Raw genomic sequence first — 16401 nt, forward strand, 5'->3', positions numbered from 1 at the left:
GTTGGTGCGTCCACCGTAGAACGCGTCTCTGGGTTTGAGTCTGAAGACCAGGTCAAAGGATTGGACCAGGCTCCGCAGGTGCTCGTCGTCTTGCTTGAGTTGTTCCCATTCGCATTGCCACATGACCACGACGCTGTAGCCAGCAGCCAAGAGACTCTCTTCTTTGAGTTTGGTGGCTTCGTAGACGTCGCGCATGGTCTGATCACACATTTTGTGACGTGTGCGGTCGCGGTCGGGGTAACACTTGGGACACCCGTGCCAGAAGCAACCGTGAAATTCGTACACGGTACGGGTGACTTCGTCGTACCCATCCACGAAGAAGGTTTTGTCTCCGCGTAGGATCACGTGTTTGCCTCCGTTGAGGGCGTGTCGAATGTGGTGATCGGGTTTTCGGTTCAAGTAGGTCAACCATTCAAGGGATGCGAGGGAATGCAGTTTGACTTAGGCATGCCATCCGGCGATGGGTTTCGAGGCGATGGTACGTTCTGGCATGTGTTTGGTGCGGTAGAAGAGATTGCAGGCGGAGGCGATGGTGAGACAGCGTTGGAGAGGATTGAAGCCGCTGATGGCTTCGAATTCTTGGCAGAACACTTCGCATGCACCTTTGAGTAACAGCACGTCGGATTCACAGTAGGCCCCGAGTTCTGCTTGGAAATCGAAGATCAGGCCGGACTTGGCGAGTTGTTGGGCATACCATCGTTCGAACTCTTGTGCTCGTTCGGTGGACATGCCTTGGGGGTCGTAATGTTCTTTAGCGGGTAGAGGTCCCATGTAATCCTGATGGTCGGGGGTGTTGAAGAAGTGGGGGAAGAAACCTTTCTTTTGTTCGATCAGTCCGAAGGCTTTGGGAAAATTGGTCAGCGGCATTTGAAAGAAGCAGAGAGAATCTTTGAAAACAATGTCTCCTCCGTTGATGGACAAAGACATAATCTTGGCGCATTTGACCACTTGCTCGGGCACCACGTATTGTTGGTAGAGTTCATCCAGTATCAAGTAAGAATCGAACCCTTGGGAATTGTGGGCTAGGACGGTGAGGGTACAATCCTGAGCTAAAGCTGTCAACCAATCCAAGAAATCTCGAATGCAGGTGGTGCCTTCAAAATGAAAGAGTGTGTCGCAGTTGGAAGTGGCGGCGCATACCAGGTTGGGGACGTGGACACCCGTGTCTTGCATGGTTTCGCTGTCCCAGTAGACGAAGAGATGGTCTTTGGTGTGCACGCTCTGCGAACCGTCAGCCTTTCGTTTTCTAGATTTCAACATTTTTCGCTTTTCTTCCAACTTGGTGGGATTCTGTATGAAGCATTGATGTTGGTAGAGATTGTGATACTCCTTGCAGGAGGGACATTCGGCGGTGCCGCACACGTGACGCATTTCCATTTCGAGAGGTCTGAGTAATCTATTGCACCGAGGACACTTGCGTAGGGAACTGCAGACATTTTTTATTTTTTTTGGCGGCATTGGCTTTGGTGCCATCCGTCTTGGAGTAAACGTGGTGATTGGCCAAGCACTGTTCTCCGAAGAATGCACGGTGACAACGAGGGCAGGTGTGTGTGGTGTCGCTGGATCGAGGACGATCTTCACACTGGGTTTGACAACAAGCGCGACATTTCTTACCGTTGCAGGGATGGTGAGAGATGTCATCGGTCTGGTAGCTTTTTTCACACTCGATGCAAAAGTTGCTTTGTCCGAGGAAGGCTGAGAGAGAATTGCAACCGTGATAATGTTCACCCGCTTTGATGAGGACGATTTGTTTGTTACGTGGTGGACCTTTGAAAATGATTTGATAATTATGATCTAGGGAAAGCGCCACGATCTGATAATCGGTGAGATGACGTTGGAAGGTGTGGAGTTCGTCGAGACCGCAAGGTCCTTCGGGGACACCCGCAGCCTGATGGAGTGCCTTGGCCTTTCTGGCTTGAGCGGGTTTACCTTGTCGTAGGTTGACGTAGTCGGGATGTCTACTGCCTACATCGCAGTAGGCTTGCATGGTGACCAGGGCCCATGCACAACAGAGTTCATCGTCGTTGTTGATTTTGATGACGCTCTTTTTGAGATCGAGTAGCTTGTCGAGCGCTAAGCTGGCTTTGCGAAGTCGCTGTTTGCCGCTACCACGTCCAGGATCTCGGATATGTGAAATGTGTAACGAGAAGGTGTCATCCAATTGGAACTGTTCGTTGGAGTTTAACATCTTGGAAATTTGTTGCATGATTTCTTGAGCTCTGAGATCATTGTTCATCCATTCTCTGACGCGCATGCGAGCCGAGTGATAGGAGTGTCTCAATCGGTTGGAATTGATGTTGATGAGAAAGTGATTGTTGGGATTGACTTCGGGATCTTGCAAGACTTGCTCTCGTATGGCGCGTTGGAGGGCTTGTTCTATTTGACGCGGTAAGATTTGTCGTTGGCGGGTGGAGAGAGGTGCGGCGCCACCGCGTTGCATTAATCGTCCCACGTAATTTCTGTGTCTGACGCCTAAATGGCGAACGCGCCGATCCAAGTGAGGCGTTACGAGAAAATCGAAGCCTTGTTCAATGTCATCCAAATGTTGGGCTAAGAGGGCGTTGTCTTCTTCGTCATCCAGGTCGAAATCGTCTCTATGGAAGCGAAACATGATGAGACTGATGGGATGAGCAGAGTCGACTTGGTTTTAATCGTGTGAGTCAACCAATGAGAAAAAAGTACTTTTTCAACACGGGAAAAATTGCCCCGACCAGGAATCGAACCTGAGTCTTCGCGGCCACAACGCGACGTCTTAACCACTAGACCATCGAAGCATGAGTTCGAGGGATCGACGTTTATAGGGTGGGTGTTCCCGCCCTTTTTTTAATGACGTCAGGACTGAGGGGGTACCCCTCATCCCCCCTCTGGTGACGTCACGTCACGTGTCGTGATTCAACGTGTATAAAAATGGCGCGCCTTGGCGGCGGTGGCTCGACTGATGAAGCTTGAAGTGAGTGTGTCGTTTGTGAGTGTCACTTTGGAGGTGGACGTTTTTTCGCTTGCTATCATCGGAATAGTTATCATTGAAGTTTTCAAGAAATAGTGGAGGTGAGTTAGAAATGGATACCTTGAGTAGATGTAACGAGAAGATGGTAACTTTGTTAAAGTGTGTCAACGAGTGGAAGGAGAGAGAAAAAGAAAATTGCGGGAGTTTTTTATACAGTGACTTGCGGAACCTGTCGGGTTTCATTGGTGTGGTGCTGCATGACACTTATCGTTTTTTCCTGGAACAGCAGCTGGGCTTTTTGAGGGAGATGGATCTCAAAGAATTGCGAAGAGACGTGAACTGGGCACCTAAAGCCTACAAAAACTTGTTTTAATTTGTTTTTTAAGTCATGTTCAGTCATTGCGATCGTGTACCGTTTGAACTGCAATGTTACATTATGGACTTAAAGTATAGACGGGAACGAATGGACGCGTTGACAGTGCGACGAAAGGGATTGTGTCAAGAAATGAGATTGTATCATGTTGTGAAAGATAAATGGAGTATAGGTCGTGTGGCGTGTGAGCCTCATTTTTGTTCTCTTTGTTATGCTTTTCATGCGAAAGTGTATGGTCATTATCGCGGTCAACGCATTATGTTAGGTTACTCCTTAAAGCAAGCTATAAGCAATGTAGTAGTTGCCAAGCAGGTTATGTTGAGGAAGAGAATCAATTTTGTTTTTGTTTTGTAGAATGTTAAGTCATTGGGATTGTCTTCCGCTCGAAATTCAAATGTACATTCTCGATTCGAAGCTGCGACAGGAACGAATTGACATGGTGACAGATCAACAAAAAGAGCTGTGTAAATTGATTCGAATGTATCATCGCGTGAAATGTAAATGGAACCTAGGTCACGTGAGATGTCGACCTTTTAAGTGTTTTATTTGTAACGGAGTGAATTGGAAGTACGTAAATGTAACGTCTGACACCGTCTATCATGAAAAAGTGTTTGGTTGTTATAACGGTCGAGCGGTGATGTTAGGTAATTGTTTGCAACAAGTTTTACATTTTATAGATGACGTTAAAGAAAATATGACAATCTTTCTTCCTTAGAAAAATGGATCTGAAGACCAAAGTAAAATTGAGTCGAGAAATTGACTTGGACCGACTAGTCGGTTTGACTTTTGATGACTTGTTTCAACAAGTTTTCCAAGGGACTGTCCAGGGCTTCTTCATCTGGCGCAGGGGCACCCACACCAGCCCGTGGGGCACCTCCTGTGCGAATCCGTTTGGTCAATCGAGTCTGTTCACGAGCCAGGGGTTTGGCCATCTTCACGGCAGTGGCATCGGGAATGGTGGGATTCCCCAAGATCAATTGTTTTTCGGCGCCTAGTCGTGCTGCTTTGTTTAACAGTGCACTTTGGGAAATTTGTCCTTTGTAGTAATCTTGCAAACGTTCGAATTCACTGACCGGAACCATCATGACCTCTTCCGTCATATTGCAACGCGGTTTCAAAACAGTCTTGCCAGTAACGGGCTTCTTGGCGGGCTTTTTCCAATTTCAATTGCAGACTCTTGATGGTCTCCTCCGGGTTGGCATAGGTCTTGCAGGGGATGATGACGTCTTCCACGTCGTCTTGGACTCGTATGCAATCGTCGCACCTGTTATCGTATTTTAAAGCCAAATGTTCCTGTTCGAGAACTCGATATTTTCTTAACAGACGCTCGTGGACTACTTTGAGTTGTTCTTCTCTATGATTGGCTTCTTGTAACAATCCAATGAGCTTAGACAGGTTGTCTTTGATTTCGACTAGTTTTCTGTTCTCGCTCACGCATTCAGGCACCACATCGATGCCCTGCAAGGGGTAACCGTCTGCGTCTCGAGTCTTTAATGACATACTCCGTAACACTCTTTTAAACCTTGCCAGAATCCACTCCCTGTTTGATCCAACAGATGTTGACGCCTCGTCTTCAGTGAATTTCTGCGCTTCCCGACTTCGCGCAACACGTTCTTATGGCGTTGAAGTTTTCGAAGCGTCTGAGGCTTGACGGGAATTCTCTTTTTCAACAAATTCAGAACCATTTCACTGACGGCATTGATCTGGTCCGCGTTGGCGTGTTCCAACATCTCTTGACGTTTGAAACGATTGGCTTCTTGGAGAATACTGGTCAAGAACGGACGTTGTCACCGTAATCGATTCATCGTCTCTTTCTGAATCGGTAGCGAGGGTTAAAGTCTTTTATGCCTTGAATCGACTCCACCACTTTCGCACCCGCTGGAACACGGAACGCGGTCTTGCGTTTTTTCTTGACAGGTTTGAGGGTGGATTGATATGGTATTTTGCGAATGGCACGTTCCAACTTGGGTCGGTTCTTTTGAATCTGTTTGTCCACAAACTTCGCTGCAGCACCCAGAGGACCGAGTGCTGTGAAAATATCTCCACCTCGATGCAGTATCTTGGGTCGGGAGAGCCTGGATAGTTTACCTCGTCGTCTTGCCATGTTTTGAATGTGGGTGGAGTTTTTTTCTCATCGCCTTTTATAGAGCCAAGGTTGTTTGCGATGACGATAGGTGCTTTGAGCCGCGCCTGTCAAACCCATGCGTCGGTAATCCTTACGTTTTCCCAAGGTGTAGCCCATTTTGGCGGCACTGGCAAAGATGTTCCCTCCACTTTGTCGTTTCTTTCTCTTCTTCTTACCAATGGCTTGCAAGGCTCTTTTGGCTCCGTAACTGGCTGCTCCGGAAGCCGTCCCCAAGCCGACGGCTTTACCCAGTGCCATACCCGCTGGTACTAGGGCGGCCAAAGGCAGGACACCACCTTTTTGTTTCTTCTTCTTCTGACGTCTTCTTCTCATCATGAGCGCGATCCCCGCGGCCGGGATGAGGGACGCAGGTAGGTTACCACCCTTCTGTTTCATGGTGAACAATGAACCCTAATAGGCTTAGGTCCTCTAATTTATGCTCTTTTTGGTATGGAATGTAACGAAATTTCAGGTCATACTGCTTGACGTAGACATCCTTGATGGGTTGGGTCAAATCCGTGATGGTGTCGTCCATTGTTTGTAACTTGATGAGGAAGCCTTCGAACTCATCCAAGGGAAACCCTCGCACATAGGTTCTCAATTCGATCAAGGTCTTTTCATGCGTGGTGAAAACGAAACGACTCATGTCCATCTTCATGGAAAAATTCTTGAAATCATTCCATCCCTTGACAAAGGTTCCTAAGGCGGTTAAGATGGCCACGACGACATGTTGTTGTTCCCAAAGCAAGCCTATGATCATGCTCAAAGCCATGATGAGTAAGGCCAGTCCATTGAGAAAACAGAACTACATTTTGAAATGGTAAAACATTTGTTTTCGATACCACCATTGTCGATGATAATATTTGTATAATCCATCCACAATCCAACATGTTGTTGTTCCCAAAGCAAGCCTATGATCATGCTCAAAGCCATGATGAGTAAGGCCAGTCCATTGAGAAAACAGAACTACATTTTGAAATGGTAAAACATTTGTTTTCGATACCACCATTGTCGATGATAATATTTGTATAATCCATCCAATCGCGACAACGATTCCTCTTCCACACTATTTCTGTAAGCACCGTTGAGTAAAGTCACGTCGATCGTCATGACTGTTCAGTTCGAGACACTGGTCGAATTGCGAGTCACTTGGGGTCTTCCTCCGTCTTTGTATGTGGTAGTGATGGTGTTGGTGGTTGTGATACCAGCGATGCGTCGTCCCCGAGCGGTTTGACGTTGATCGTTCAACAAAATTTGCAATTGACGTTGTAAACTGTCTTGATCCATGCGTCTGGGTGTGGAAACGGCACTGCTTTCGTCGTCATCGTCATCGTCGTCATCATCCTCGTCATCGTCTCCATCACCACTACCTCCACCACCACCACCTCTACCAGGACCGCCTCTACCAGGACCACCTCTACCTCTACCCGGACCGCCGAAACCGCGTCTGGGTTGCTTCCCACCTCGACCTCGTCTGGGTTGCTTGCCACCTGTCCTAGGTCTGGCTGGTGTCTTGTATCCCACGGTAGACCTACCGGTGGTTGTACGAGCCAGATACCCTCGTCCGGTCGGTGTGGGTGCTCTACCTGGTACGTCTCGACGAGTGCTCAAACCTGAGGGACCCGCTCGGGCTGGGGGAGGACTTGCACCGACTCCAGCCACACTACCCGTGGAGCGGGGACTACTTTGAGCCGATGCACTACGTCGTGGCGTACTTTGAGCCACAGCACGAGGTCCTGCGGTGCCTGCCCCAGCGGGGGGTGTATTCATTAGGGGTGGAGTGGTGGATGTACCCACTCCCGGACTCAAACTTTGAATGTACTGAGACAAAAAGTCGTCGTTGTAAGCGTAGGCCAAGTCGATGTCCTCCAGAGGTGAAAGAGGTGAAGGTAATGCTTGAGCGATGATATTGGGAGCGGTGCCCACGCCAGCTGGAGAGGTATAATAACTACTCATCGTAGATAACTAGGATCTTTCTTTTCTCGAGCCACCAGTCTTTGTGCCAACAGCAGTTTATATTTAATATGATCTGTGAAATTATCGTCGTTATATGCGTTTAAAAAGGCTTGCACTTCGCGTTTGCCGGTGCACTGCAAGACCTGTTTCATGGCTTGGTATTCGACATCTCCCTCACTCATGCACCAGTCCAATTGCGATTGACAAATGTCTATGAATCGCTGGAACCATTCGACTTCACTGCGTAGCATCTTCACTTCAACTGATGCATTCGCATGCAACCCTCTTCTTTTAGCAGATGACTGAGGATACGTTGATCGTCCCGGCTTTTAGGGTGTAAATCCAACAAGAGATAACCAAACGGTCGATCGGTCACCTTTCGAAAGGTGTCTTACACATCTTGCCATCGCGAAGGAAAGGCTTGTAACAACAAATTTCGCATCCCCAGTTGATCTCTAGGGTTCTTGAATCCCACGATATAATGGGCGTTTCTTGAGATACTCTTGGAAAATTTACCGGGCGGAAAAATGTCTTGCGATAAATAGATCACCGTGATGTTTCGATGGTGAGAATCTTTGGTGAAGAGATCCAAAACGCGTTTATCGTTGCCTCCTTCTTCCATCAGATCATCCAACACCAGTAAGCCACCCTTAGGAAACCAGATGGGTAAGAGATCGGAGTCGGGAATGCCGTGATGGAATTTCACACCATACTCTTTCATGAGTTTGAATCCGTCTTGCCAGGAACCATAACAGTAATAAATGTGTTTGGGTGGTGTCTCGAACAAATGGAGATTGTCCACCAATAATTTGGTGGTGAAAACCGTTTTACCCGATCCCGACGGACCCACCACCATTATGCTAGAAGGCGTGTTAAATCGAAACGCTTCGCGTCGTTCCATGGTCAAGTCCCATATGGATGAGAAAAAAGGAGTTCGTTTCATATATAAACCACATGGGGTACCTTATTGAAAACCGTGAGGTCCGGATAGACAGGATTCCCTTTCCTGCACGCAGGAGCCATAGATCAACACGCACTTGTCTTGACACCTTGACTTCACATTTTTCAAACTTTATTACAATAAATGTCTTACACCGCAACGAGATGTACAAGTGTCTTGCTCGTAATCACAGCGACATACTTCATCCCAATTCAACTCTTTGTGTATCAATTTTTTTAACATTTGTCCCACTTTATGATCATTTTGTACGTAATCGTGAGGACTGAAACGACGTAGAAACGTGTTCATGTCATGACCTTTCGATCGATCGATCAAAAACATCAAAGCGTAATCACCGCAACTCTGACTGTAAAGCGATTGCAGACTCTTGCCGTTGTGTATGTTAAACTTCCAATGTTGATCCAACCACCTCTGTAAAGGTTCAGTGGTCATGTAGGTATCCAAGGGAAGGGCGTAACTGTCCATGATCTCACAAGAGTCCTTGAACGTTCATAGCGCAATCCAATGCCGACCCGGTTGGCCTTGAGGGTCCGTGTTGACGATGTAACCCATAGGTCCTTTCTTGTTGGGTTTCTCGGGTAAACGATCGCAAGGTACCGTGCCGTAAAAATAGGGTTTCAAACTGGGTTGACTCCTGGCCAACACGTCCAACTGCACGTTGTTCAAACTGACTTTTTCCATTTTAGACTTGGTACACGTCGTATTGCACGGTCTTGTTGCTGTTGATCTCCAAGAGATTTTCAAATTCAGCGTAGATGATGGCCGTGACGTTTGCACCCTGATCGGCTCCAAAGTCGAACACCAACCGCAACTCGCCGCTCAGCTTGGGGTTCAACACTGGACTGTTGAGGCAACCGTTGGCTGCGTTCTCAAATACAAACAGAGTACATCCTTTGCCTCGTCCCCAATCTTTGGCTCTCACCATGTTTCCTTTGCTCTTACACAAACTTCCTGTGGCTTGTAGAAATTGTCTGTAGCCTCTAAGGTCTTTACTTCCATTGGTGTGTATCAATTCCAAGGCTTCATAGGGATAGGTTTCTCCTCTCACCACTTGTTTGATGCTGGTCAGATTAAATTACTGGAAGGTGAAGGGATACTCGGTGCCTGCACCGTTGAAGGCTGTGGAAGCTACCAATCCCACCACCAGCATGTTGGGTAACCGGTTCTGGAACGGGTTGGTAATTTCATAATGTAACTCATTTCGGGTGATGTTGTAGGTCCGGATCTCGCTTCTGACCGTGGGGTAACTGACCATGTTTCTTCCACTTCCCATGTCATTCATCAATTCTCGGTAGACGGACGGGTTGAGTCTCACTTGACAAAGATACAATTTCACTTTGTTATCCGCAGCGTTGAGACGGAAGGCATTGACACCTTGCATTTGCAACATCCACACATCCGGTGAATTGAGGTACATTTGGATACCAATCTGCACATTGGGTATCAAGAGTTTGCTGAGGTGAAACACTGCGATGTGGGGTATGAAGCTGTAAGTGCGCGGGACACCTCCAGCAAAGTCAGTGGCTTGTGATCTGAGCTCACGCACTAGGTCTTGTCTTTCCGGAGTCATAGCTTTGAAATCATCGTGTCCCAAAGTCAGTTGATTAGCTGTCAAGGCATTTGGCACATCGACAAAATTGAACCAACCTTGAGGTTTCAAGATGGTGTCTCCATCGTCTCTGTCAAAATTCAGTAAGGTTTCGATGTAAGCTTTGTAATGGTAGGTATCAGTCTGAGGACTGATGAGCGTACCATTGAGTCGCACGCTGATCTGTTTGAAGAGGGAGTGTGCAATGTTGCATTCCAGTTCGAAGTTCGAAGTAACTGCGAGACAAATCGATGTAATCTTCTTGCGGATCGATCTGAAAATCGATCGGGTTGATGCCCGTGGTGAAAGGATGAATGGGTACCATACGATAACTCAAGATACTCAGATCCGTGGGTGGTACCCGAAACAAATTCAACATGGGGTCCTTGACCCCAGCCGAACCAGGGAGAGGGACAATGTCCGTCATCGTCGTCGTTTAGGTCCTCGTCGATGTCTTCTCTTGAGAGCGCTCCGTACCCAAGTGGGGTCTAGACCTCGTCTGCGGTGGGGTAAGAAGGCTCCTCCCTTTTGTACTCTTCTCCTTCTTCCTCGAGTCAACTCACTGACGATAGGAGGAATGCGTCGAACGCGTCTCGAATAAATGGGATTCATATTCATTTTCCAAAAATGTCGTCCAACTTGCGTTTGGCTGCTCGGTTGATTTCGCTCAAGGCTTTGCGTTTAATGGCTCGTTTCCCACCGGCCCTCACGCCTCGAATGCCACCTGCAATGTTGGGTAATCCCATGGGTCCACCCTTTTTTAAACCTTGCCATCCTTCTCGTAAACTGGATCCTGAAAAGTCTCGTAAGAAACCTCTTCCCATTTGACCATGGAGTTTGAAACGCGTCAAAGCACCGCCTCTCATTCTTGTTTGAAGTGTAGAGTGACAATGGTATTGCCTGCTCCGAATGCAGTCAATTCACCAGTGGTCTCCGCGACTTGTGTTTCTATAATGTCGATGTAATCTTTGCGTACCGGAATATATTGAACATGGATTGGCTCAAAATACTGGAATCCTTTGCCTTCTCGCTTGTAATTCACTTCTGGCAACAGATCCGCGACTTGATTACCCACCACCCCGCTGCTCCCCACATCCGAGTAAATCATCAACGAACGCGAGCTGGAGCCCGTCACGTTCTTGAAGGAGGTGTTGAGGTTGATGAACCGCCAGTAAAAGGTGGTGGTCAACTGAACTCTCTTTTTGTCGGGCGTGAATTGCCAATAGGGAGTGCCTGTACTTCGGTTGATGTCGACGGCAGCTGGCACTTTCAGTTCTTTGTTATTCAGTTCCATGGACAGATTCGGTCCCAACTCTACATTGTTTCCATTCATCTTAAACCATCCCATGTCGATACCCAGTTCAAGGTTAACGTAGATTTGCGGATAATAATGACCTTGGAAGAGTCTCATGTTGAGTTCCGTGTTGTCGATGACAAAATCTTCCCCTTAAAATTGGAAATTCAAGAGATTGCTTTTATGGATATTTTTATCTGCGAATAGGTAACCAGCTCGAAGCCTCTTCTCAATCACTTTCCTGTCGAAAAAACTCTTGACAGTCTTCATGAATTCCACACCCGTCAGATTGGACAAATCGCCCGTCCGAACGTCCTTGGGTTTGAAATCCGCACCGTCGGCATTGTGTCGGTTGCTAAGTTGCGCTATGTCTTTCACAAACCAATAGCCTTCAAACATCACATCGTCTCCTTGCAACAAGGGAGGCACTTGACTCTTGGGGTCTGGTAACGAGCTACTGCTGAGTCCCACTTTCCAATTCGCGCCTTCCATTTTCAAAGGATGAGGTAGACGAATCTTGAAACTATTGGATCGGTTCTCGGGATACTCGGTCTTGCTACTGTGGCTCGGTAGACTCACGTAAAAATCCGTCATGTTTGAAATGGAGCGTGACAGTCGTAACTCCCGAAGAAAAATTCACCAACTCTCCGTCGTTCTCAGCCACTTGCGTCTCGATAATGTCAAACACGTCGCTGCGCACCGGTAGATATTGGATGTGTGTAGGTTCAAAGCTCATTGTGTTCTGCTCGTGTGGGACTTCTCTCAAGAGATCGGTGACTTGATTTCCCATCACCGTACTTTGCGCCACGTTGCAATAGACATACATGGGCGTACGAAGCTTCTCACTTACGGTCACGTCGCCACCATAGTGCTCATCATAGAGCTGGTCCAGATAGTCGAAGCGCCAATTGCAATAGGGACTGAGCTGTAAGGACCCATTGTCCGTGATGTTCCAAAAATTAGTGGAATGCGCGTTGTGTTGATTGACCCAATCGAGTTTGAAAGCGGGCACTTTATCGTCTTTGAAGAGTTTCACCACGTGATGACTCAATTTGTAATCGTCAATTCCAGTCTTTTCCACCCACTTCAGTTTCTTGACCAACTCAGGACCAAACCAGATTTTGGGACGCAATCTAATGCTATCACTAGGATTTTCATCGAGGAAGGTATCGCTGTTGTCAATAATCAAAGAATCCCCTTCCCAACGAAACACAGCGTAGTATTTTTTACCGTCGTGAGATCGTAGAGTTTCATTTTCACGTTCCATGTAGTGAGTCAGACGCTGTTGGTAACGATTGACCAAGTATTTCATGAGCGATTTCCCACTCGTGACTTTGACTCGGTCCTCGTGCAGGTCGGACCCCATGACAGAAAAGTTGTCACGGTAGGGCGACGGAAACCATTTACCATCGGAAGTCCGTTGGAAAGTTTCAATAGTCCAATTAAGTTGCAACAGGACGTCATCATCTTCGAAGAGGTGGGGTCGATGAGCCAATTGTTGATAACGTCGAAATGGTGGTGGTAGGGAAGAAATGGTACTCAAACCCACTTTCCATCCTTCCTCCTTCAATTGGATCTGGTAAGGCAAACGGTTCTTGAAACTGTTGGCTTGATTGGACGGGAATTCCGTGGTACTTGAACTGCTGATCAATTGGACGTAAAACTCCATCATCTCGCCTTGACCAATGCCCCTTTCTCAATCCATGTATCGTATTTGTTTGGCCAACCTTCCCATCGAACCAATACTTTATCCCCTTTTCGCTTGACGATCTTTTCCACGCGAAACAGATCGTCGCTCTTCACCGTCACTTTCTGCAAATCCTGTGCGTAAAATGTGCCACTCAGAGGCGTTCCGTCCCACTCGTTAATCTTACAGGTAGGAATCACACCCGGCACCACACGAGCCACCACAAACGCTTCTTCGGTCCAACCCGGTAAATACCCTTTCTTGAACATGCGATATTTCTTATTCAATCTCACCCGATCCCCCACTTTCAACTCGGGTGGCACGCGTTTGGCTTGCAGTCGATCCGCGTACAGATTCTTCCACACCTGCTCTTCGTTACCCAGGTTGACTTTCTCGGGTGCCATCTTGATACTACGGTGATAGGAATGATTGTATCCCAACACCAAATCCTTCAAGACGGGTAAATAACTCAACGTGTTCTTGACCGTAAAATATCGATACATGCGTTTCTTCAAAGTGCGATTGAGTCGTTCAATCACACTCGCTTTGGTATCGCCGCTGGTGGAAAAGTGACGAATGTCTTTTCGCGTCATCAAGGCTTGAAAGGTCTCGTTGTAAAATTCTTTGCCGTCGTCGGTTTGCAACTTGCGAGGGATCCTGCCCTCACTGCGTTTCAAAATTTTCTCGAAGGCTGCCGTCACGTCCTTGCCAGTCTTGGGCTTGACCGGTTCCACCCAAGCGTACTTGGACAACACGTCCACCACTGTCAAAAGATACCTGTACCCTCGATTCGATTTGGCAATGTTACCCACCTCGATGAGATCCGCCACCCATTGTTCGTCGATACCGTAGACCATGACCGGTACAGTACGAAAACGACGACGGGTGGGTTTGTGAAGCGTGTAGCCCCAACTGGCTTCCAATCGCTTGCGTACCGGTCCAATGGGTAATCCTCGGGCTTTGGCGAAACGCGTCACGCCTCCCAGACTTCCCGGGACACTGGGATCCTCGTACGGCCTCACCAAATTAACGTACCGATCCACCTTCTTCTTCTTCTTCTTCTTACCTTTCCTACTCATAACGTCGACAATCTGCACAGAGCTTGTCTAATCAGCTCGGGGTGTTCTCGTCTTATGATAGAGTACCACGCGATTGGCATGGGTTGTCGTTTCAACCACAATATGAAGACCACGAAACGCCAGACGTCCTCTTCGACATGCGTCTCCAAAAACACCTGTTCGGGGTCAAATCCTAACAACGAGGGAATGGGATATTTCTTTTCATACTTGGCATGTAAAAGCTCGCAGCGCTCGCAGAGACTATACCACGCACTAGCCATGCTGGCAAAAAATGAATTTTTTATTTCACATCACTGTTTTTTTATACAAAAAAGGGACTAAACCAGGATTCGAACCTGGGACCTTTGGGTTATGAGCCCAACGCGCTGACCACTACACCATTTAGTCATCCTCGTTCATCAAACAGTGATTAAAACTATTTACAAGGTCGCACTGTTCTTTCTCCGTCATCAATTCCACCAGCAAGTCCTCCATCTTTTCAGTCAGTTCCCTGAAATAAGCGGGAGTCCCCAACGAAATCGGTCGATTCAGTTTATCGCTCAGTCTGACAGAGATATCTCTGGCATAGGTCAGGGGCTCCACTACCTTCTTGATCTTCTGTCTCATCATGAAGGTCAAACTCGACGTGGCCAACAAACAGAACCTGTCCTTCATTCTGACCGGCGGCACAACAGCTAGCACAAAACGAATCACATCCAATTCCTTGATGTAGACCATGGAGTACCAATCGATGGTGAACAGAAAGGTTCTGTGCACTTGAGATTTCAACAAAGGAAGAATCTGCCATCCCCACTCAGGACGTCGACGAAGTAGTTCAGGAATGGTCCAGTCGTGCTCAGGTTTACCATAAAACAAAATGTCAAACACCAGTAGGTCATCGACCCCTTCGTCTTCATCGATGCAACCCAAAGGCGATACGTGAAAGCCGCACACCGACTCGATCAAATGAACGATCTCGTTACTGTTACTGTACAACACGGTCAACATCTCGAATCAAATGATAAAAATAAGAACTGCAACGCAATGTTTTATAGTAAAAAAAGCCAAGACGCTCATTGGTTGATAGCGCAACACGCCACCCCAAAAGTACTGAATCACGAGGTAAACCAAAGTTCATTGTCCACGGCTCTCATGAACGTGTCAAGGGTCACTTTGTCATCCCCACTTGTCTTCCACTCTTTCCACCCAATTCGCATGGCGTCCACCAACTTATTCAAATTCACGCGACTTCCCGCCGCATCCACCTGATCCGCCACTTTCAAAATCCCCCCAGCCAAAACGCCTCGGAACTTATCCATCTTTTTCCCTACTTGAAAGGCTTCCTCCAGCATGATGGTATCAATGGTCTTTTTGATCAACAAGATCAGAGCATCAGGTTCCTCTTCTTTCTCCTCTTCTTCCACCTCCATCTTAACAACAGGTATTTGCTCCCTGGGAAGTGGCTTCGTTTTCTTCCTTCTCTTCAAGGTGGTCTTGTCTTCAACCAGGGGAGTCTCCTCGCTGCAATCCATCGTGTCAAGTGAACTCCAAGCAGTAGAAGCGCGTTTTTTATACACCCATACCTGTCAATCAAGTAAAATCACTTTCGTGATGGAAAAGTACTGACCACGTCATGGGAAAGTACTAGCTCTTGATTGGTCGATGCAGAACCCTATAAATACAAGGACAGAGTTTCATTTTGATTCAGTTTCAGTCGTGATCAGCCACAGGAAGCATGGAGCCGCGGACCCCCAGTCCAGATGAATCCCCCACACGTTATATGTTACCAGACACAGCGCATGAGGATGAGGGTAAAGGTTTCGTAGATTATAGTCTCAATCCTCATTCGCCCTCTAAATATCCCATTAGTACCAAGAAGAGAAAGAAAACGGACAAAAAGAAGAACAAGAAGAAAATCAAGCAGGAACCGCCTGAAGGTAAACGAGTTCATTTCAATTCCAAAGTCTCGGTCAAAATCATTCAGGATAAAAGTCACCACTCCATGCAAGAAATAGAATTAACCTGTGAAGACGATTATCCGTTAAGAAACAGTGACTTCGCCTTAAAACGACAAGAACAAAAACTCATCCTCAAACTTCAGCACAAACGACGACCCTTAGGTCCTAGACGATTGCGCATACTCGAACGGTTAGAAAAAGAACATAACTTGTCCTCTGTTTCTTCGACGCAGATAAACCCCCAGCCATCCACACCTTCTGGACCGTGCCAGAGGATGAAGTCAAGCGAGACGAATTCGATCCCGATGCTTTCCTCGACGGTATGAAACAAGAATGGAAAACACCGTACAGGAACCCTTCACCACCCCACACACACTTTCCTTGCCCTAGACACCCCAAGCAAGAATTGAAGAAGTGAGAGACGACCACGGCCTACGGACGTTGGTCCTATTAC

At 47.3% G+C, this 16401-nt stretch overlaps 1 non-coding gene and 3 pseudogenes across 1 annotated transcript; all 4 read right to left on the reverse strand.

Moving 5' to 3' along the window:
- Positions 1 to 441: 441 nt before the first annotated feature.
- LOC110058027 (uncharacterized) lies at positions 442 to 2254 on the reverse strand (annotated as a pseudogene).
- A 5400-nt stretch (positions 2255 to 7654) lies between these two features.
- On the reverse strand, positions 7655 to 8424 carry LOC149109606 (uncharacterized; annotated as a pseudogene).
- A 620-nt stretch (positions 8425 to 9044) lies between these two features.
- LOC149109607 (uncharacterized protein F54H12.2-like) lies at positions 9045 to 10735 on the reverse strand (annotated as a pseudogene).
- A 3589-nt stretch (positions 10736 to 14324) lies between these two features.
- Positions 14325 to 14397, reverse strand: Trnam-cau (transfer RNA methionine (anticodon CAU)). The gene has a single exon. It is a non-coding gene; the product is annotated as a tRNA-Met (tRNA).
- Positions 14398 to 16401: the final 2004 nt, after the last annotated feature.

This window comes from Orbicella faveolata, unplaced genomic scaffold, assembly GCF_042242905.1.
Source record: "Orbicella faveolata isolate gen_17 unplaced genomic scaffold, um_ofav_v1 contig_25, whole genome shotgun sequence".
NCBI classification, from domain to species: Eukaryota; Metazoa; Cnidaria; class Anthozoa; order Scleractinia; family Merulinidae; genus Orbicella; species Orbicella faveolata.